A 23,938-nucleotide genomic window follows, 5' to 3' on the forward strand; every position below is an offset into this window, starting at 1 on the left:
GGCATGGTGGGATGTGTTCAGAACATTACATTATGCGTCTCGTGCAGATGAGTGATAGGATTAGGTTAGCGTTTTAGAAAGATCACAGCAGGCTGAAGGGTGGATTGGAGCGAGGCCTGTGTAGAGTTGGAAAACCAGTAAGAAGGCAATGGTGGCTGAGTTTGAGCTACATGGCTGACTCTATGGCATTGTGGGAAGGAACTGTGCTTTCTGAGTTCCGAAAGTCTTGCTAAGTCCTAGCATCGCCTTGGGCAATGATCCATTATTTAAACGCAGCTTTCTCTTTGGTCATTCAGGAGTCCTCGAGGGTTCTGTTTCATTCTCCCACCCATTCATAACCAGAGTATTGACATTAGGGCTGAACAGTGGCAGAGTAGAAATGGGGTGAGGGGTGAGTGGAACTCAAGATCCAGAGAGTTGTGCTACCCTGGGAGTGAGTTCTGGATGGGCGCTAAGGGGGGAAGTTTCCATGAGACTCCCCGACACTTGGATGCTGGGGAGGATGCGATAAAAGGAAGCAGAGGAGCAAAAAGCCCTGAGTGAGGAACAGGGAGGAAAGTTCCTGTATTTTGTCACACACTAACCCTAGATGGCCCTTCAATAAATAAACAAACAAATACCAATAAATGAGATCTCTCCAAGCACTTTAGGTACATTAGTTCATTTAGTGATTGTAACAACTCTATGAGGAAACTGAAGCGTTTCCTCTAGAGAGGTTGATAACTTGTCTAAGGCAGAGCTAGTAAGTAGCAGAGCTGGGCTTACGACCTAGGCGGCCTGGCATCAGAATCCATGTGCTTATCACTAAGCTGTCTCTCGAAGTATTGGTAAGAGAGGACGTGAGTTTACGAAACCCTGGATTATGTCTGTTTCTTTATCCCAGCAATTCCGAAGTGAGTCATTCCAATTCCATGTTTAGTTTAAAACAGAGAAAGAGAGGGAAGGATATTGTCCTCGTGTCTTTGAATTTCAGGTGAGAGCAAATGAATGAGGAGGGCAAACGCCAGGAGCCAAAGTGCTCTGGGATGCCTAACGTGCTGGCCGGACCTTTGGGGATGAACTGACTGCATCCGAGGAACTGCTGTCTGATTAGATCTAAAGGTGATGTTATTGAATTTCTGTCTTTCCTCATCAGCCTGCTCCTGGAAATGGTGGGCAGCTGAAGCCAGGACAACCAAGGAGAGGATTAGAGGCAGCTGAGACCTAACCAAGTCACGAACCTGGAACATGAAAAGGTGAGACTTGTTTGAAATTGTACCTCCTGGGCCTGTTTCGATGCTTGAGCTTTCAGACAGAATTGTGGCACACACACTTTTCTTTATTTTTAAAAGGTAAAACATTGATTGTTCTGGAGACAACAAACTCACCTTAGCTGTGAACTAATGCTCTAGTTGAATGGAGGGGTCAGGGTCTCCACGGCTTTATAACCCCTGGGCGATGTTTTATAGCAATTACCTGTACAACAAGTTGCTATAGTTACCCATTGTCTGTGCTTTAAGAGGAGAAATCTCTAGCCAGGCTAGTTAGTAGAAGAGAAATAGGTGCTGAAGTCTGACCAAAAAAAAAAAAAAAAAAAAAAAAAAGAGCAGAATATGCAAGAAAATATCTTTATGCACATAGCAACAAATTTCAGATCATGGATCCTATTCACAGGCCAGTAAACATGTATCTTTTTATGGGAATCACCCCATTCACAGGGACAAGCGCAGAATAGTCATATTTGAAACAGGTGACCACATCACCATGGTTGTAACTAATTGGACCGTGGTGAATACCTGACCCCTGGAAGTTGGGACTGAAGTTTTTCTGGCCAGTATGTCTGGATAAATGGTAGGATCTGCCCTTTGGAGACTCGGAAGCTTAGAGACCTTTTTGTATCTCATGGAAGGAGGAGAAGAGAAAGGAGGTATGTGGACAGAAAATCAGCCTATTTATAGAGGGAGCAGAAGAGAGACAGAAAATGTCCTGAGAGTTTTAAGTTCCTGGTTCTTGCCTCCCTCCACCCCCCCTTTTTTTTTTAACATCGATTACTGAGTTTATTTTTTATTATTTATTTATTTGTTCCTTCTTGAGATGTGATTACATTCCTGCCTTAGAAGTTTGTCTTTCTTTGGATGATGATAATAATTACTGTTATTATTAGCTCTCACAAACATGAATTAGTTCCTGTGACTTATCACTAAAAAATTTCTCTGCTTTAATGCAGGTTACCCTCAATACCCTTTTGTTGACTGAATTGTGTCATCCCCCCCTAACTCCTATGCCAAAGAAATTAATATGTTGAAGTCCTAACACTCAGGACATTAGAATAAGACTATTTGAAGATAGGGTCTTTAAGAGGTAATTAGGTTAAAATGAGATAATTAGAGTGGGCCCGATTCCTATATGATTGGTATCATTATAGGAAGAGGAGATTAGGGGCAAGACCTTGTGAAGACAGAGGGAGAAGGCGGCCATCGAAGAGCTAAAGGGAGAGTTCCTCCGGAGAAACCAAACTTTCTGATACTTTGATTTTGAACTTCTAGCCTGCAGAATTGTGAGAAAATAAACTTCTGTTATTTATGCCCCCCTATTTGTGGGACTTTGTCATGACAGCCCTCACGAAGGAACATACCTGTTCTCCAAGATATGAGACTGTAATTCCTCCTCCCTTTGTCTCTGATGAAGAAAACTCAGTATTGGAGTACTGCTGGTTCTTTTCTTAATGGTGATCCTTAACAACAACAGCAAAAGGATCTTTTACCTTGGCGAAAATGTAAGCCAATGACTGGCATTTAAGGTCCCCAACAGAGTACAGCTCTAGAGAAATATATCTTCTTAATGCTCCTGTTTGGCTCAAATTAGAAGTGTTCAATTCCGTGTCTTCCAAAGGAAAGGTGTCTGCTAAGCATTAATTTTACATGGGAAAATGATTGTTTTTTACTAATTGGAATGAATGGGACCTCTTTTTCAATTCATTTGAACTTAGGCTAAAACACAACCAGTCATTTTACAGGAAGTACCGGGGCTTGCACATTTGTCTATTGCCCTAGGATTCTGAGGTCAGTGTATGAAAAGGCTTTCCATCAATTATCATCATACTAGAAAATTATGTAGAGAAAAGTGTCCAGGTCTTGCTTTTAATCAGGACAAGGTGTTTAGGGAAATGCTGTTGAGATTTCAAAAAAAGTAGAGAGGAGTGGTGAAGGTAAAAGTGAATAGAAAAATAAAAAGAAAAAGATGTTGACTTAATTGAACCTGAGTGGCATTTAAAAGGTCACTGAGCAGGGACAAGGTGCAAAGGAAATGGGAATAGTTTGTAGACTCAGATAACACTATAGATGCTACTAGAAAGAGGCATTGAAAGAACTCTGGCTTTTGTGTGTGTGCTCCAAGGCTGTTTCTCTTGGAGGGAAGAGAGGGACTTTGGGCAATTTTGTGATGCTCATGTTTCTGTGGAGTAGCATTGGTCAGCAGTAGAACAGACATGGCAAATAAATTTCAACTTCTATGCAGCTCTGAATATTTGCATCATCATCTCCCTGGAGATCGTGTTGAGCTAGATTCTGAGGATGCATTCAGATCCAGTGAGAAGGGGCATTAACTTGGGATGATTAATGAAGGCCATCCATGAGACCAAAAGTCACAAATTGTGGCCCATGGGACAGGAGGGACTTGTGAGAAGTTTCGTTCAACCCAAATGGTCTTCTTTAAAAAAATCTGATGTAAGCAATTATAAGTAGAGAGATGTTTTTTTAAATCACATTTGCAGCTTCTCTTAACACATCATACATAAACTCTAGCCATACTGGTTATTATTCTTACATGACAGCAGGATGGAGCTGGGCTATGGTTCATTTCAAGCTTGGCCTTGGTGGGCATTGAAGCCTTGATCCCAAGCTAATTTCTCCTTCTCTGGACTCAGGAATCATGTGGTTGTAGATTGAGGAAGTGTCCCGTCAACGGTGTGTCAAGTCAGAAAGGACTGAAACTTCAAGAGCAGTCTGGCCCAGGAGGCAGGAAAACGGGCAGGCACGTGCGGCAAAGCAGAAGGTCAGTGTGAGAACAAGCCCACAGGCCACAGCGTTTCCTAAGTCGGCAGTGAATGTGGTCTTCTACAAGGGTAGGCCACCTGAAGTTCTGTGAGGATGCAGCTGTGACTTGTAAAAGCTGAATTCTGGAGACGTTCTCCTTGCTCTACTTAATGGTACTTTCAGATATTGCCTTTTATGAGCTGAAATGGGACATTTCATCAAACTTCCTTTTAATTTTTTTTTTAAACAATGGAATCAGTAGTATAGATCAACCCATTCCTCTAAACTCTAGAGGCACATGTCCAGCTGTCTGCTAGCCATCATATTGTATCAAAGATAGTTCAGACGTAAGTGTCAAAAATGAAACCCATTTCTCACCCAAATCTGGTTGTTTCTGGTATCTTTATCTTCAGGGCATAGCACCTGCCTCCATTAGCTATGAAAACCAGGACCCTCCCCCTTAGCTCTTATCCAACCATTATGAAGCCCTGGTAATTTTGCTCCTAGATACCTGTTGACTCCACCCTCTTCTCTTTGGCTCTCCTGTTCTCAGAGTCCTCACTTCTATTGCTTTTTGCCAAAACGATGGCAAAGGCCTCCTAAATTGCCTCTCGCACCCCTCACTCTACTCTAAATTTTTCTTCACATGGCAGCCACAGCCATCTTTACAAAACCTGAACTGATCATGTGTCTTCCTTGCTTCAAATCATCCAATGGCTTCTACTGTTCTCAAAATACAAGCACCACATTCCTTTGCACACACTTGAATCTTCGCAAAGCCTTCACATTTGCTCTTTACATGCCTTGCATAGCTTGTCACCTTCCCTTCTTCCTGAGCAAATTCATCTTCATAGGACAGAAAATCACATCAGTTCTCAGCCCAAGGCATGACTGGGGACATATTTCTGTAAGAATAGAGACAAATTATTCTGCTTTTCTTTTGGTGATATTTGACTTTCAATCTCTTCTTTCAGTACTTGCTGCAATTACAGCAGTCAATTCCAGACTTTTCCTGCTGCTTCAATGCCAGCAGCCTGTCTTTACTTACAACTGATAGAAGAGTAATAGCTTCACTTGCTGGAACTGAATACTGGTAAAGTGTCCCAAGGCCAATGGGAGAGTTAGTTCTTTTGGAAGAAATTTTGGGAATATCTGGTTTTGGTTATCTCTATATGTCATCTCAGTTTCAGAAGACTAGATTCTTCTAAGTTTACTTTTCTCATTGTCTTGGGAGGTCAGATTCTGAAGCCTAGAAGCCATTCAACACTGATTAGTAGTAGTGGATGACGGTGTATGGAGGTGCTCTGTTCAATATGGTAGTCACTTCCTATGTGTGGCTATTTAAATTTATTATGATTAAATGACATAAATCATTCAGTTCCTCAGTTGTAGTAGGCATATTTCAAAAGCCCAATATGCACATGTGGCCAGTGGGTGCCATATTGGACAGTGAAGCTATAGAATATCATTGCAGAAAGTCCTATTGGACAGCATGCTATAGAACATTCCACAGAGGGGAACTTCACTTGACATATATGATGTGCCTATAGTAGCATGTTCTTTTCATTGAAAAATAACCAGTTTGCTATTTTAAGTGACAGTTGCTGTTATTTTACTTTCAGTAAAACCATAAGGGAGGAAAGTGAATCCATGTTATCTGGAGGGGAGGAAATAGGCCAAATGGTAAAACATGGCAGTTGAATTTGGAGAGAGAATGCCCTCTAAGAGTCTTGTGTGGATAGAGTGAGGGAGGATGGGTTTGGGAGGTCCCCCGCCCACCCCCATATCATGCTGGGTCTCACATAGACACAGACAATTATTGTGTGATTTGTCTCCACTGGAAAATCCAATGTAAGGCCCTTTTCACTTTTCCATAGGCTTGTGGTGATCATTAAGGAGAAAAGTGAACAGTCCTCCCACCAGGAATAGGACAATTAAATGCAAGTGATGTGGTGCCCTTCCCAAAATTCCTGCCTTTGTCACAACACCTCCGTTCATTTTCTGGAGTACCTTTTACTTGTAATTTGCCTTCATAGCTACACTCTCATTTTGTTGCCACTCTTTTCCTCCTTTGTTTTTCTTCTGAGGCCATAGAAAAGTGAACAATTCTATTTTGGTGCTTGGTGTAGGCAGGTGATTAGATTAGATTATAGTTCAGCTGAATGATTGCTCTTGTCCTCCCAACCAATAGTAATGAGAATCGTAACAGCCAGTTTTTATTAAGGATTTACTATGTTGTAGTCTTTGTGTTGAGGGCTGCACTTGCTTGATTTCATTTGGCATTTAATGAAATCTCTGAGGTGGTTGCCGTAGTGGTTGAGAACACAGGTCTGTGTCCTCAATGGCCTTACCATTTACTAGCTAGGCCTCAGTTTCCAAATTAAAGGCAGTTCATGGTATTTACTTCACTTTTTACCGTATTACATGAATAATGTGGAAACCACTTTGTCTCAGATTTATGACACCAGCAGCTTTTCACTTTCTTTAGCTACTTAAAAAGTGTTGTTATCATGGCTGTGAGTTTGAGTAGAGGTGCTGGAGGGTTTCCAATTTGTACTAAAATAACACATTTTTTGGGAGTCATTCTCAAGAGCAGGAATCCAGCCTTTGTAGAATGAAGGTACCAATTAGGACTTCAGAATACCAAAGAATCCTAGGTACTGGTACACAATTATTTTTAACAAATATTTGTAGATGCTGATGGTGTTAGAAACTGAATTGGGCACCAGGTATACAATAATAATTTAGACACAGTCCCTACCCTTAAGAAGCACAAAATTTAGAGGAAGAACAAGGCCTATAAGCAAATATTTGGAGGACTTGGACTCACCAAAGTGACAATTTAGTGTTGACGGATGAGTAAGAGTTTTCTGAGAAGAGCGGAAAAGGCATTTCAAGTAGAAGAAGGAGAAAGAACAAACCAAAGAGGCCTAAAGGAATATTTCTTGATTAATTGTTCAGTTGTTTAGAACGACTTGAGCTCTGGACACACAAGGGTATGTCTCTGGAGATGAACTTGGGCAGGTAGGCTGTGTAGAGAATCATGCTGAGAAATTTGGACTGTATTCCAGATGCTGGAAACTACTGAAGACATTAGACGAAAGGGTAACCTGATTAGACTTGTATTTTAGAAAGATAACTTGGCATCCGCGTGGAGGGCAGATGGAGGAGGCGTGAGCCTGGAGTTAGAGAGAACAGTTTGGAAGATTCTGGATAGTCCAAGTGAGGGTGACAGTGTCTGGATGTTGAGGGAGAGGATGGATTCAAGAGACATTTCAGAGAAAAAAGTGGGCAGGACTTGGGACCAGAAATAAAGCACTAGAGAAGAGGAAGAGTTAAAATCCATGTACTTAGCACTTGCTTTGGGCCAGCACTGTGCTAAGCACTAGAGTTATAAAAACAATCACGAAATGGTTCCTGGGTTTAAGTAGCTGGAAGGGGGTGTAAGTATAACAATCAATACGTGCAACGCAACCTCATATATGCAATGATAGATATGCATACAATACATAGGAGGCTGCCAAGAATAGTTCTGTTTTCTAGCTCCAGTGACTTGGTGGATGTTAACATGCCTTTGAATAAGCAGAAAAAAGGAAGAGGAGTGTTTCTGGAGGTCTTTAATGGATTGGTTTTGATGTTCATGAGGCAGTTGGAACTTAAGATAATCTAGCAATAGTCAGTCACAGTCAAGCTCATCTTGGATTTGCAAGAGTTACAGAAAAAAAAAAAAAAAACCCAAAACCAGTAGTCTTTCCAAACCCTGCTGGCATGATGTTTCTCCTTTTAAGTGTTTTTTATTGTTGTTGTTGTTGTTGTTGTGAATATAAGAGAGAGACAGACTATTAATTGCCTCTTTACCTCCCACAGTCCTGACTTGGGTTTAAAAAATTCTTCCTGCACTAATTACAAGGGTTCTGTCTATTCACCCTGAGAACTTCTGATTCAATTAAAAAATAGGAATAGCATTGAAGGCTAAACTTGTTTTTATTTTGCAGGCAAGAAAATGATATCCTGAGGGTCTCATAGTCAGCTTCGCCTTCTAAAAGTCAGATGCCCTATATCTTTACGGTGACCTTACCTAATATGGATTCAACAGTAATTTATGGGTAGGTGGAGGTTTATGCAAAATATTTCATAGTTTGCAAAGATTAATGAAAGAGCCAAATATAAATACATTAACTTAAGCAACTACCATGGGAGCAGGGTTAACAAATAGTAGCAGTGAATATATCAAAACTAACTTAGAAACTATTCCTCAGTCTGTATTGCTTTTTTTTTTTTAAACAGAGAATTTCTTCTAGGGACCTCAAAAAATTTGGACAATGCTGTCTCGGTTTCAACCCTCGTCTGGAGTCTCTAATGTGCTAGTTCACTGGAAACAATTATAACCCTGACGCTAGGAATCAAGGATGACATATGATTGTAGGTTTTCCATATAATAGTGAGACAGAAGTTTTATGCATCACTGTGTTCAGGGGGAAAAAGATTATAAGGAATGAGCATAAAGAGATCCAAGACATCACTTTACGTGAGCAAAAAGAAGTCATCCGAGGCCTGCTGTGTTAGCACCTAACGGTGGTTCTCAGCCTCATGGATTTCACTCATCTTTTGAGCGCTGGAGTTTTGGGGGCAAATAATCTGTAATTTTGCCAATACAAAACCTATTATTGACTATTCCTCTCATTTATGAAAGTGCATTTTAATACCCAAGCTTAATGTAGGAAGGACAGGGTGGCAATGACTGCTCGGTGCTCAACTAAAGCCACAGCCGGGACTACAGTTCCCAGCCTCCCTTGCTGTTAAATGGAGCACGGGGGTGCGGCGGAAGTGAGGTTTAGCCACCTGCTGTCCTGGCCCTTAAAAACCTCCCATGATCTCCCTCTCCCTAGTTGCCCACGTGTGGGAAAAATGCTGAAACTCCTGCCGAGGACCCGAGGCCCTACTGGTGGCTGAGTGACGGGAGTCTGAGTGCCCAAATAGCCAGTGCCGACCCGGAACATTCTCAGTGGACTGCAAGTGAGCAGAGCAGGTGCTGAGCTGAAACTCCGACCCCTGAAGCAGGGACACTGGGAGCGTGATGAGGCTCATTCTGGGAAGAAGGGGAAAAATCTGGAACGTGGAACCAACTGCTTCTAGAATCAGCTGCTGCCGTCAGGTAAGAAAGTGGTGCTCTGGTGGTATTGACAGGTAAAACAAAACAGCCCACAAAAACACAAACCCAAAACAAGCCCACGAAAGAGCACATCCCTTACCTCGCTCCTCTAGCCTTGCAAGCTTGTTCTAGCCCCCACTACTGGTAGAATCTTCGAGAAAAAGCTATCAAAGCGTAATGTAGTTTGCTGAATTCCAGCTCCGGATTGTACAGCTGGATAGGGAAAGGTGCGTTTTCAGAAGAGTCAATAGCTTAATTACTGGCGTAGTAAGAAGTATATTTTTATTATATGAAACCATCAAGATATTTGATATTTGTTATACTAGCTAATCAAAACATCTCAAAACTAGATTTAAATGGGACAAATTTAATTTTATAAAAACCTACTACAATTTCTTTCTTTTTTTTTTTTTTTACTTCATTAAGAGTTTGGTGAAAATCCACCTCCCGGCACTGTCCGTGGCAGTGTGTGGACTCTGGTGCAGGTAGTACCACCCTTCCCTCCAGGTAGTTGTTTCTGTGCCCAGGTTTGCACAGAGTGGCTGGTGAAGTATGAGAAAGGAAGGAAGAATGTGGCTGGGGGTAGGAACGGGAAAGTGGAAGATGAAGTGATGTTTACTACCAGTTTCCTTTGGGCTCTTTGGATTGGCTTTAATTCCTTTGGTTAGAGGAGTCGAGTGAAAACTGACCTGTTTGTTTTGTGAGAGATCTCGTCAAAGGATTTTGATCATCAGTTGACAGAACTGTTTAAGAAGAGCTTCTTTGGGGCCCAGGTGACAAAGTGTGGCATAGAGACGGGCAAGAGTTTATATTTTGTACACTTCTTTATGGTCCTTGGCAGGCCCTGTGCTCTGTTAGCCCCAAACTTGAGCGCTGAGTACATCCCAAGAAGGCACATGAGCTGGCCTCTCTGGCCTCAGCTGTCCTCCTTCTCCTCCTCTTCCACTCACCTGGTCTCCTAGCTGTTTTGGGGACAGGCCTGCTTCCCCATCAGGACCTTATTGAAATACTTGCAGTGCCCAGTAGAACAATGGTCTCTCTTCCCCCCTCCCTCTGCCCTCCTCTTTCCTTGCCTCCATGCACACCATTAAGGCCATGTGACATCTTGCTTCCTGCAGAATAATGTAAGCATCATTTTATTGGCAACCCTGTAAGAGACAAACTCTTTTTAAACTCATCCTCTAAACAAGAAAGTTGAGGCTTAAAGAGCCTAAGCCAAAATATCACAAACCCAGGATGCCTAACTTCTGTGACATCTTGGAATGCTCGTTTTGGGGGAAACCAGCTGCCCTGTAATGGCCCAGACTGTTCTGAGACTGGCATGCTGTGAGGAGGCTGAGGCCAGCTGTATAGAGAGGCTGTGGGGAGAGGGAGGCCCCGGGAGCTCTGGTTATTCCACCGTTCCAGCCGGGTGCCAACATCTGAGTGAAGAATCCCACTTTGTGTAACCTATAGAAGAACCTAGGAATTCAAATGGAATCCAGAACCGAGGCCTCAGAAAGGTGGCCCCTGGCAAGTGATCCCAGCCATCTCGAGTTATGCAAGTCGTCCCATTGCCGTTTCAGTTCTGGTGTGCACAAAGCCTAATTTGCAACATTGTGAGCTTCATAATATGATGGCTGTTGCACTACTTAGTTTTCAGGCGGTATGTTAACGTAGCAATAGGAAACAGGAACAGGACCCTCATCTGGGCTTGGAAGACAATGAAGAAATCCTCATATCACAAGTACATTAGAGGACAGAACACATGTAGTCGCAGAAGTCTCAGACAATATCTGCTGCAAAATTATTCTCTGCTTTCACGTGTGAAGGCTGGAGGTGAGTGCCTCTTCAGACCCGAGGTCTTACAGTCTTTGCTCTGTTGGCGAACTTCATGGAAAGTGCTGATTTTGGTCCTTATCAAAAACTGCTACCCATGTGGGGCGTGCTGGTCTCCTGGGGGCTGGCGCTGCAATTTGCTGCAGTGGCTACCCTCCCCTGGCTCTACGGGTCGGTACTGCCGGCCGCTCGTTCAGCCTTCCCTCCACCCATGGTTCCGCGTCATGGACTGCTACCTAATTCTGCTGCCTAATCTGCTTTGCCAGAGGTCCTGCCCTTCTCGATTCTCAATAATTATTTTTCTGTTACTTTTTGTTGGCGTTACCGGGTCCTGAGATCCCTTGAACCTTTACTCCTCCAGTACTCCTGTGTGTCACATTGCAGAAGAGCAGCATAATAGAGAGATTCAGGCTGCAGGCCCTGCAGTCAGACTGCCTGAGCTCGAAGTCCGATTCTGCCTCTTACAGTACATGACCTTGCAATCTCTGTGCTTCGGTTTCCTCAACTACAAAGTGAGGGCAGTGGTGGTGCCTGCCTCGTAGGGTCGGTGTGAGGATGAAAGAGATCGTTCATGTATAATGCACAGAACAGTGCCTGGCATGTAGCAGATGTCCAATAAATATGTCGACTTTTATTATTCATAACATGCACCTTGCAGTATGGTAATAACCTGCCAATTTATGGGTCTGCTCGCTAGATTCTAATTTCCTGGAGGACAGATAGTGTTTTGAGCGCTGTCGCCTGCTAATTCCCTGCACCGTGTGTGACATATATTAGGCACTCAATAACTGCTTCTTGAATGGGTGAATGCCACAAAAACAATTGAAAGACCGTTCTACCAGTGGAAGGTCAATAATATCTATAAAAGAGAAAGGCAGCAAAAGTTGGACAGCAGCTTGATTTTATAGAACGTACTCTACATCATTCCAAGAGTCAAAAGGACAGAAAGTTGGGAGGATAGGCGTAAAACAGCCATTTTCTTCTATATGGTTCTCATATATGGTTTACTATAATTACTGTGTGCTTAACACGCCTGGCAATGTAAAATAGTAATGATCGGTTTCCTGAAAAAGTTGAGATGTGGGATCTTGAGCCTGAAACACCTCGATTATTCATGGAGAGGCTGCTTAAATGAAAGGAGAACTACTTATTTATACATAAGATCCACCTTGATCAAGAAAGGATTTAGTGTGGTGTACGGAGATTCATGTAATAGTTCAATGCGATAAGATAAATGAAAGTAAAGTGACGGAATTGAGTCTTCAGAAAAATGTAGGTTAAAAAACTAGATGAAATTGGCAGTGAGGTTTGTTCCCAAAATGCTTGCTGTGTAGTCCTATACTTTTTTTTTTTTTCCCCAGAGGTGGGTTACAAATTTGAAGCTGAACTTTCTACTGCTTTTTATGTGAAAACCATAAAATAACCAATTACATGAGTCATGCTTTGGAATAATAATGCTAACAGCTAGCATTTATCAAGTGCTTACTCTTTGCCAGCTGCAGCTCTAAGTACTTCGTGTGTGTTAACTCTGAATCCTCATGTTGATCCTAGGAGGTATGTACTAGGCCTGGGTCATGCAGTTCTCGCACAGTTTTGAAACCAGGCACCTTGGCTCCGTGCTTTTAAAACCTGTCAGTTGTTTAAAACAAGAACAACTAGATCTCATATTAAGAAACTGGAGGAAATTTTTTCTTGTTAGTTCTTGAATTTTCCTGGGAGTGTCATCTGACAAGTATAGAAGATCACCACTTGGCACCCCCACCTCCCCCGCACCCCAATCTCAATCAGAAAAGGAAGTTGAGTGCATGCTCATCTAAGCTAATTCTCAAAGATGACCCCAGATTCGCAGAGTCAGCCTTACCTGGACACTTGTTAGAACTGCAAAGAGGAGCTCTGAGGGTGGAGCTTCGCAGTCAGCATTTTGACAAGCCCTCTGGGAGCTTCTGATGTGTGCTCTTCTGAGAACTGCTCTCTTGGTCCAGAAGGAGATTCTAGCTTCTTAGGACCTTGGTAAGGAGCTTCGGGAGGTAGAACGGCTCATGATATCATGGTGCCAGCCTCAGGGGGATTGGACTCCTGTACTCAGGACCCTAGAAAACTAGGAGATGCTGTAAAATCCACTGGCTTTGTTGCTGACTGATCCATTGAGTCACAGAGAAAGAATGCAATGTAACAGTAATGCCTCCTTACATGAGTTAGCGATAAACAGTTTGACCACATGCTTTCCTTATATTTTCTCATGAGATTCTTTAGCCACCAATGTGAATTAGAGATTTTTATGCTGAGAAGCTTTTACGGGTGAAGAATTAGATGCTCAGGGATCATGCATTGATACATCTCAGAAGCAGAACTTGAGTCTTTTCTCTTCTACCTCTGGCCGTTTCTCAACGCTTTCTTCTTCTTTCTGCTTCCAGCCACATCTGCTGTCTTTCATCTGGATTATTGCGATGGCTTCCTTACTGGTTTCCCTTTGTTCACTCTTATCCTTTTCTGATCCATTCTTATTAAGTCATTCATTTAATTTTTTCTTTTTGGAACACCTTACCAGCTACTATTTTGAGTTATGAACTCTAGCAGTGATCAAAGTCACGGAACTGGTACTCATGGAGCTGGCATTGTGGCAACAGGGATCCTCGTAAGATTTTAATACAGATCATGATTTTTTTTGTGCTTAAAATTGTTTAAAGGCTTTCCACTGTACTCAGAACACGATTCAAACACCTCGCGGTGGCTAACAAGGCCTTCCCACTCTGTCCCTGTCCTCTCGCCAGCCTCATCTTCGGCTCTCTCCCTTGTTCCTCATGTTCCTTCCACGGTGACTGAATCTCAGCTCCGTGAACACCCCAAGAACTTCCCCAACTCTGGATCTTTGATCATCCCTTTCCACTGCCTGGAACGCTCTTCTCCTCATTCCTTGTATGCCAAAATTCTTTTCATCCTTTGGGTCTCAAAGTAGGTGCACCTTTTTAGAGAGGGTTTCCCCATCTGTCTTAGTTCGGTTGGGGTGAAATAGCAAAACACTACAGAATGAGTAGCTTTTAGATAGAGAATTATTTTCCACAGTTTTGGAGGCTGGAAGTACCAGCGTGGTCCAGAGAGGGTCCTCTTCATGGGTCATAACTGATGCCTTTTTGTCCTGACTTGGTGGAATTGGTCAGAGATCACTGTGGGGTCTCTTTTATAAGAACACTAATCCCACGCTGGAGGGCTCCACCCTTATGACCTGAGTGCTTGCTAAAGGTCCCATCTCGTAACACCATCACATTGGGCATTAGGATTTTAACATATGATTTTTGTGGTGATATAAATATCCATATCATCCAACATGTACTATCCAAGGCAGCTTTTTCACTCAGGTGCTGTCACCTGGGAGGGATGGATGACTAGCCAGAGCTCTGTGGGCCTCTCTCTCCCCATAACCTCTCTACACAGATAGCTTGAGCCTCCTGGCAATGTCAGCACAGTCAGACCCACGTCATGGCAGCTGGCTTCCAGGAGAGGATACCACTACTTCTGTAAAGCCTGGGTGAAGCATCACATCTGCCATATTCTGCTGGTCAACACACTCTGAGAACCAGGTCAGATTAAAGAAGTAGGGACGCAGATGTCTCCTCTTGGTGGAGTGAGTGAGACAATGCCAGAGTTTGTGAACAAGCTTACTCCGTAACAGAGCTCTTTCTGTAGCCTCTGCTGGCACACTGTGTTTGCCTCACCAGGACATTTAAACTGAATTGTAACTCCAATTGTAGTCAACGTCGTAACCCTAGAGGTCAGCACAACACCCTCCATAAACTTGTGCTGAATGCATAAATGAAAATTATGATTTGCCCTATGTTTTGGATATCCCCAAAGATTCTGAGCAATAGGAAACAAGACAAGAATTTCCATGAGAGACCACATCTGTTTTGTTCACTGTTGCTTCCTCTGCAGGCGACATAGTTCTAGCTAATATTTCAGGCACTCAACAGCCACGTGTCCAGTGCATGAATGAATGCTTGTATACATGCATACACGCATGCATGAGTCTAGTTCCACTGTCCTTTCAGTGGCGCAAAATCAGTTGTTAGTGAACATCGAGACGTTTTTTTCTGCAGCAGCTGCAGAGACACTTCCATCTCTGCCCTTCCGGGCCTTCTTAAATCTCTAGTCCCAGGGAACAGATAGAGTCACGTTCCCCAGCACCATGTACCACACTTCACACATATATTCTCACATTCTTGAAGCGGGAATAGGGAGTGGAACATTGCAAGTTTAAAATTCACTCAGAAAAAAACAGTGCCTGCAAAGCTTACAGGTCTCTCCACTGTGATAGTTAGACGTTTGGAGCTTATTCAGCCTTTTCATGTAGGGGCATTTTGGAAAATAGGATATTGGAGAAGGCCTTGGAGAGGCATTTGGAAAAAGCCATAAATGCATGGAGCTCTCTTTCTTTCTAGGGGAAATGCAGAGGAGGACTATGTGAACGTTTGTAGGAGTTACTGAGAGGCTCAGAATTAGGGTCAATTCTTGTAATAGAATACTGCTTTTCAGCTCCATAAGATGGTTTCTCATTGGGGCTTTTTACTCTGGTGAGTTTACTTTGAGCACTTTGAATTCGAGTTTTGCTTACAAGGGACCAAGGTGATTGCTTGTAAAGTAAGGGAGGACTCTGAAGCTTTATCTTTGGTTTAAACTTTCCTTCTGAGCTTTAGGCCTTTATATCAGATTGCCTACCACAGATCTCTCCTGCGTATCCTACCGCTATTTCAAATGGCACTTGCCCAAAATAGATTTCATTCTCTGCTCCCAGAAGTGATTCTACCTTCTATAGATCCTATCAAGATAAAAAGCACTGTCCTCCAAGTAGTCAGTCACCTGAGCACAGAAATGTGGACATCATCCTTTAGGCTTCCATAATATCGATGGTAATGGATCATGTTTATCGATAGCTTCCTATTGCCAGGTACTATGCTAAGCGTTTTGTGTTCGTTAACTCCCCTAGTCATCACTTCAGCCTGTGACTAAAATGAAGTTGTTATCTCCATTTTACAGATGAGGAAACTGAGGTGATTGCTAAAGTATCCTAATACTTTGCGTACTGCCCCCTCCATGCCGTCTACCGTGGAGGCCTGACTCATCTTTTACACGTGCAGATCTGATTCTGTCATTCTCTTCCTTAAGAACTTCATTGACTCCTCATTGTCTTCAGAATATAGCTCAACCTTTAGCGAGGAGTTCAATGTCCTTTGTGACCTTGTCACTGAGCACCTGTCTATTTCTAGCTTCTCCTGCCTCCCCCCTCCCCCACTTCTGTGTACTAACCATGCTGGATACTTGCAGCCGTTTGAAATATGCACGTTTCCCTGCCTCATTTAATTCTTTGTTTATTCTGCACATCCTTCTGGGGAGCCCACCGTGTGCCAGGACTGTTCTAGGCTTTGGTGATATAGCTGTGAACAAAACAAATCACACCCTTGCCCCGATGATGGTTCTTGCATTGCAGTGGAGAAGTCAGAAAACACGTAGGCAAATAGCTAACCGTGTACTATAATGTGACGGTCCTGAGTGCAGTGTGGAGACATGAAGCAGGACACGGGGACAGAATCGCAGGTGATGTTGACTTCCCAATAGGCCATTGTGAGGCCAGGATGGAAGTGAGGAGACCACATGAAGAGGCTCTCGAGTGTTTCTTGTTCCCGTCTCAGGAATTTCCATTCCCCACCTTCATCTTCACTTTTTTGGGGGTTACAACTATTCAGCTTTCTGCACCCATCTCAATTGTATTGCGATGCCAAAACAACGCCCTCAATTCTCTTTTCCATTCTCCTGACACAGAATCGTATCTCACTTACCCAATACCAAATCTCACTGTTTCGCATTGATGTGAACATCTGACTTAACTGACTGAGACCTCCTTACGGGCAGGATCTCTTCTTATTCTTCCTTGTGTTCCTGGCTCCCTATTGTGGCACCTGATACTTGATAGCACTCAAGGAGATTTTGTGTACGAAGGAATAAGCGAATGAACAAATGAAAAGCTTGTTTGGCTAGCACTAAACATTTAAATGCTTATTTGATTGAACAAAGGGAAGCTTTAAATAATTCAGTTCAGACAAAATGGGCTATGTATGCATAGGCCAGCTTTTGAATATAATATGCAGATGTAAAGACATCAGGTTTCAGAAATCGTTGTGGAAACTCGATTTGTGGAAGCGCGGAACAGACCTTTTGATAACAGTGCCATCTGTTGGAAAGAGCTCAAGGCTGTTAGCTCACTTAGCAACCTTTCTTCCTGCTTCCCAGCGCCACTCACAGTGGTCCAGAGGACCTGCATTCTTAAAAGCAGCTAGTGGCAGTCAAACAGAACCGGACTTCACACCTTTTTGTTTTAGATTGTCAAGCACTTCTGCAAAACTCACTTCAGCTTCATCAGGGTGGAGGATGTGACTTATGGCTTCTCAGGGTGTTCATTTGCTGAATGGCCTTCAGTTGGTTTTTTGGTATGTCTGTGCCTCACTTAAAATAAACCTGATATAAAAAAATCATTCTTTTTTTTAAAACACAAATAACCCAAAAGTGATTTATTTTATAGACTTAAATCATTATAGGATTCTTTTAACTAACAAGGTTTCCTTAATGCATTTAATGCGATTTGTTAAAGAAAAACATCTATTTGCAACTGCTTAGGGTCCTTGAACAATGAAGTTTGAGCAGTTCCTGCAACAATGCTTATTGGCCAACCCTGGTAGGCAGTTCTCTGTTGGTGCTGTGGGTGCTGTGAGAGACGCTGGGAGTACAAGAGAGCAGATTCTGGCTCGGTCTAGACCTGCCGTGCCCGAAATGTAGCCTCTAGTCACTCGTCGCTCCTGAGCACTTGAAATGTGGCTAATGCAGTCAAAGAACTGAATTTTTAACCTGATTTAATTTAATTTAATTATAATTAATTAAAATTTAAAACTTGACTTTTGATTCAGCTATTGGACAAGTACTAAGTACATTTGGAACAACTGGATACACGTATTTGCTTTCTCAGCTATAAATTTTATGAATTCTAGATACAGATCAAGTATTTCTGATAAAAATTTAGTGTACCAGTTAACATATATCTTATATGCACTGATTTCGAAGACTTTAGTGAAAATGGGATGTAAAAATTTCTCACAATTGTCCTTTTATACTGATTACATGTTGAAATATTTTGGATTAAAATATGCTAAAATTAATTTCACTAGTTTATTTGTACTTTTTAAAAGTGAGCATTAAAAATTTCTAAGTTCTATACCTGGCTCACATTATATTTCTACTGAACAGCACTGGCAGTCTGTCCTGGGGATGCCCATTATCTTTTCATCACACACATCTTGTTCTGTGTGAAACCACACAGCCTGCACGGGACACCCAAAGTACCAACAGCTCTGGCTTATGATCCCAACTGGGCCTCCCATGTGAAGTTTTGAGAGAGAGCCTTGTATCTTTCCCGTAAGTCTCCCTTGGTGTAACCTGGCTTGAGAGGATTTCTGATTCTTAAAGCTAATGATTTTTACATGTGCGCATGTGTACACGTGCACACACACACACACACACACACTCACACGTGAGATTAGGGAAACGAGCGGAACATTTGTAGAAATAAAAAAGGCATCAAAATATACAAACAGTGAAATCAGAGAAGTGAGCATGTATATGCAGGCAGAGGGAAGGCAGGATGAGGGATGGACTAGAACAGGAGTCCTCAGAGTACGTATGGTCAGGAGATCACTTGGGGACCTTGAAGACCTTTTCAAAGGGTTCTCTGTAAGTTCACAATCATTTTCCTAGGAATACTAAGATGTTGTTTTTCTCGTTCTCATGCTCTCATGAGTGGTGGAATTTTCTGGAGACAACATAATGTGTGATAAAGCAACAGATTAAATGCAAAAGCAAATACGAGATCCCAGCTTTCTTTTTCTTTCTTCTGTTAAACCATGTAAATTAAAGATTTATAAAAATGTCAAATGCCACTCTTCTCACCATTTTTTTTGATTCTGTAAAGTAATTTTTTATAAAAATATTTATGTTAACAGGTAAAGACTTTATTAACTATTTTAAAGTTTCTCCATTTTTATTACTAATATGTTGAACATCCATAGATATAACCTGTATAAAAAAAACTCTTTGTTGTCCTCAATAATTTTTAAGAGTATAAATGGTCCTTAGTAGAAAATAGTAAGATAATCAGCAAAGAGGAGATCTGGTTTAGCGTTGTTCCGAGATTTTATTTTCTGTTTATAATGCCTGCGTCTCAAACAGGACCAGCAAGGGTGTGATTACAGCAGTTCTCAACCTCGACATCGAAAATCAATTTAGGGGACTAAAAATAAACACCGGTTCACAAGCCTCCTTCTCCAGATATTTGTATCATAAAACCTGAGAGGAGATCCAAGAATCTGCATTTAAAAAAAAAGTGCCTCGGGTGTTTCTTTGCAGGACTAACAAAGAGCAGGGAAGAACAGACACCATTTAACTACAAGGAGATGGGCCGCAGGCAATGAAAAGCAAAGAGGGGCCTGCCCAGCCTGGCTACAAACCTTTTTCTGGCTGCTCTGTGGGTGAACTGGGGGTGTGTGAGGAGCTGGTTGTTTAGGTCAGAGAGAGTTGCTTGCACCGAGGTGGCCTTTGCTCTCCTGGCTTTCTCCTTGACATTCTACTTGAGCTGGTGGCATGGGTTCATTCGGAAGTTCTCAAGGGTACATCCTGAAACCAGGATCCAGCAGAGCTGAGAATTGAAAAAGATGAGATGCTGCAAATGTGAGCTTTATTTCTAGAATTTTAGCTCTTTAGAAAATGTTCTCAAGGCTGAAAGTGGCTTCTGAAGCAGAGGCTAGCTGTATTTCAAGAGGTAGGCTGGACTTGTCATTTGTATAGCAAACCAGCAGAAAGTTTTCGCGCGTGCGTGTGTATGTGTGTGTGTGAGAGTGTATTTGGGGAGAAGAAGAAATAATGGGTAAAGGCTGGGTTTAGAGCTATAAAACGAGAGAAAATCATCAATATAATAAATGAAATTGAGATTATGACATGTAACCTCTATCATTTTAACCTAGATCAGTGTAATAACTGGATGCTTCACTGAAATATGCAAGACCATTTCAGTGCTAGTAGACAAAACAATCATTTCATCAGATTCTAAATGTTGACACTGGCTGTTGCTACTTTTGGTGTCTGATTTCCCTGTTAGCACTAGACTGTGAGGCAAATAATGACATACTCCTGTGAATGGATCAATATGTCTATTCAGCAATCACAGAAGCTCAAAGCAGTAATGCAAGTGAGTTTTCTTCTTAAGTACCAACTCTAATTGATTGGCAGTGGCTCTTTGGAGAACTGAATTGCATTGAGAAGGACTTGAAGAGGCTTTGGAGCTCAGTAGGAAAGTTTACCATTCATTGATTAGTGATGTTTGCCATGAGTATTAGATTATAGAATCTATTAGGGCAGGGATTGGTTGATGTCTATTTCATTTACTGCTAGGTCCCAGCACCTAGACGTGTCCTGCACATAGCACATAAATACTTGTTAAAGGAATGAATATCGGAGGAGAAGAAATGATGGCATAAAAATCAGGCATTTGCCATCCCTGGTAAGGCGTTCAAGGCAGAATGAGAAACCCTAGGAAGCCCTCAGAACAGCCTCAGTTATGCACTGGGTCTACTTACTATCTTCAGCAACTTGTGTGTAGATCCCTACCTTGTCCTTCCAAGGCAAGGGTGTCGTAAAGTGCCCCAAATGCTGGTCCTTACAGGACTCCAGTGCTTTGAATATCAATGCTGCAGGTTTGTCACTGCTCACCTGTGTGCTTCCTCGTTCTCTGCTTTTGGAATTTCTCCGTTTCTCTGGGTCTTCAATGTTCCACTCCTTCAACTCTTGTCTGATTACCTTACTCTAAGTCACAGCTAGGCCTGACTGCACTGCTAGAAATAATAACTATTTCTTTAATGAATGCTTACTATTTTCTAAGCATTCTACTTTATGTGTGATATATCATTTAATTCTCACAGTAGCCTAATAGGATAAACACTTAGTATTTGCTGGGGAAGAAATCGAAGGTCGTGGATGTTAACTTGCTTAAGGTCACAGTAAGTGACAGAATTGAGATTCAGATTCAGGATGGTCTGAGCTGGAAGTTTATGCTCTTGATTATGAAACTATTTCTGGTCTCACACTGGACTGCTTGATCTTAACACATAGACGGTTGTCCGTCCAAACCATCTTAAAGTCCCCTTGATCCTGGTGGGTCATTCATTTACTCATAGCTGATGCTTCTGTCCACATGCAGAAGCCAGCCAGGTTGGCTCTATTCCACCCCCTGAATTCCATGCCTGTGCTAGAAACTCACCAATTCAAACCGCAGGCTCCCCTGGCTCCCCAGCCCTCCAAAACAGACGTCCAGTGCTTGTAGCCTCTTCTGACTTCACAGTGTGTCCAAGGGCATCATTTTGCTTTTCAGCAAATCTAATTAAATTCATGTCTAATTGTTGCCAGAACTCTTCTTCAGGAAGCCAATTAAGGGATTTCTGCACAATCACCGTTGGAAATGCATTCTAGCTCTTACCAACTCTGACTGGTAGCAAATTCCTTTTTATATCTAATCAAGATTTCTCTGGATTCACTTTGGCCCATTTCCTCCTCATGTCACTTTGCTAAGAGAAGGAAAACTGTCCATCTTTATCCCCATTTCATCCCTTATATAAACAAAGATCTCAGACTTCTTTACTGAATTTGGAAAACAGTAAATCTTCAGTTCGTCTTTTTTTCTAGAATGATGTGTTCGTTTTCTATGGCAGCCATAACAAATCACCACAAACATGGTGGCTTAAATAACATTAGTTTAAAAATAAACATATATTTTAAAATAAAGTAAGAATTTATTTTAAAATAAAATTTACTCTCACTGTACTGGAAGTCAGAAGGCCAAAATCAGTTTCACTGAGCACAAGGAGGTTCTTTCTGGAGACTTCTGAGAAGGAGAATGTGTTTTTAAGCCTTTTTCAGCTTCCGATAGCCTCTTACATTCCTTGACTTGTGACCTCTTCCTCCGTCTTCCAAGACTATTACTCCAACCTCTGCTTCCATCAGCACATTATCTTTTTCTCTAACTTTGACTCCTGTGTCCCTCTTATAAGGGCTCTTGGGATTATTTTGGGCCAGTCTAGATAATGCAGGAAAATCTCTCCCTGTCCAGATCCTTAGTCACTTCAGCAAACTTCTGTTTGCCATATAAGGTAACATTTAAAGTACCAAGAATCGAGGACCTGGGCATATTTGGGGGTGTGTATCATTCTTCAGCCTACCACAAATGACCGTGTCTAGACCAAAAGAATCTCCTTTTGGTGCTGAATATCCCAAAGCTGAATTTAGCTTTGCCTGGACTGTCATTTTTCATTGATTTCCTTACTCATCAGAAAATTATGTTTCTGTAAAAGTAATGCATAGTCAATGTAGAAAGTTTAGAAAATAATAAGACAGAAATATGTATTTAAAATACTACCACGAGGCTACCTCAGTTTTTGGAGGAATCCATCCATTCACCATGTGAGGAAAAATCTAAGTCACTACTACTTCCTGAATGTTTTCAGAACTTGAAATTTTCCTAAATGGTATCCTGATTCTTACATCCAGTCAAGATGATCTCATCTCATTATTTTGTATAAAAAATGAGCAGAAAGGTCGGAAATAGTACATGACTTGTTCAAGGTCTCATAACTAGTAAGTGAAGAACTAGGTTAGAAATTAGATTTCTTAGTTTCCAGTTCTTAGTGAATAAGAAGGTGGGAACAGCCTGAGAGTGAGGGGTCCAGGTTGGGTGCCACCTGTTTGGAACACTTACCAGGAGACTGGAGTGGGAGCTGCCCAGCGTTTGATGATCACTGTTTAAAAGGCAACTAAGAAGAAAGTAATGGGTAGGTTTCTTGTCCTGAAAGTGCTAACAAAGCCCATTTCCATTGGGGTGTGAGGTGACGATTCTAAATCTACTCCCAAAATGAAAAAAGTTGCATTTTATTAACATTTTTACTTTCGAGGTATTTTCAGTTTCTGCTGCCTTGTGGTAGCAAAGTCTAGTGCTTAAAAAGCTCAGGCTTTTTAACCCAGATGGAACTGGATTCAGATGATGTTTCCATTGTTATGTGCTTGCTGTGGGACCTAGGGCCAGTCACTTAGCCCTATGAGCCTCAGTTTCCTAATGTGCAAAATTGGATACTAATATAGCACCTGCTTACACTGATAAGGATGCTTTTGGAAAATTCACAAATTGAAAAATTTGAAAATTGAAAGCATTCAAACTTGAAAACTTTCAGAACTTGAAAAATTCAAATCAGTCATTTAAACAATAAATACCAGGAGTAAGTAAATGTAGCTTCAGGCTGAGTCTTGATTTAGTAAGTCCCTAGATTTCTCACTCTTTATTTCTCAACTCTACTTCTTCAGCATTGGCTCTTATCTTGGAATTATATCCTCTTATGTGTCCAGAATGTCTGGCAGCACATAGTGGGGCCACACGCTCTGCGTTCAAGCACTACAGAGAAGAGAGAGACCATATCTGTACATCTCTGGGAAATTCTTGAGGCTTCTTCTGACCGTGCTGCTCAGGTCTTGTCTGTCCCCGAACTAATCACTCTGGTGGGGGACAGGGGACATATACACGGGCTGATGAAGCCAGGCAAGATCTACTTCTAGAGCTGAGGCCGAGGCCAGTGCCACAGAGCTGCATGGGGGAAGACGGCGAGGCGGCGGGGCTTCCCATGGGAAATTCCGAGCAGTGCTTTGAGGAGGCAGAGGGAAAGAATGTGCCCGTTCACCTGTTTCTCAGTGTTCTTGGCAAGATTAAATGTGACAATGAATATAAAGCATTTGGCGTGGTGCTTGGCACATAGGAAGTATCTAGTTATTATTAGCTTAGTATTTTAGTTATTATTTTTCTGCCTCTCAGGTGTGCACATAG

General features: G+C 42.0%; 1 long non-coding RNA gene across 2 annotated transcripts; it reads right to left on the bottom strand.

The window, feature by feature from the left end:
• Positions 1-19,196: 19,196 nt before the first annotated feature.
• LOC118602900 lies at positions 19,197-22,285 on the bottom strand. 2 transcript variants are annotated; one of them, XR_004950968.1, is made up of 2 exons: positions 21,891-22,285; positions 19,197-19,717 (listed from the first exon to the last, which is right to left on the bottom strand). It is a non-coding gene; the product is annotated as an uncharacterized LOC118602900 (long non-coding RNA). The 2 variants fall into 2 exon arrangements; XR_004950967.1 differs by lacking the exon at positions 21,891-22,285 and adding an exon at positions 21,335-21,859.
• Between the last annotated feature and the right edge of the window lie 1,653 nt (positions 22,286-23,938).

The sequence above is a fragment of the Rousettus aegyptiacus genome, unplaced genomic scaffold, assembly GCF_014176215.1.
Source record: "Rousettus aegyptiacus isolate mRouAeg1 unplaced genomic scaffold, mRouAeg1.p scaffold_m13_p_5, whole genome shotgun sequence".
Lineage (NCBI taxonomy): Eukaryota > Metazoa > Chordata > Mammalia > Chiroptera > Pteropodidae > Rousettus > Rousettus aegyptiacus.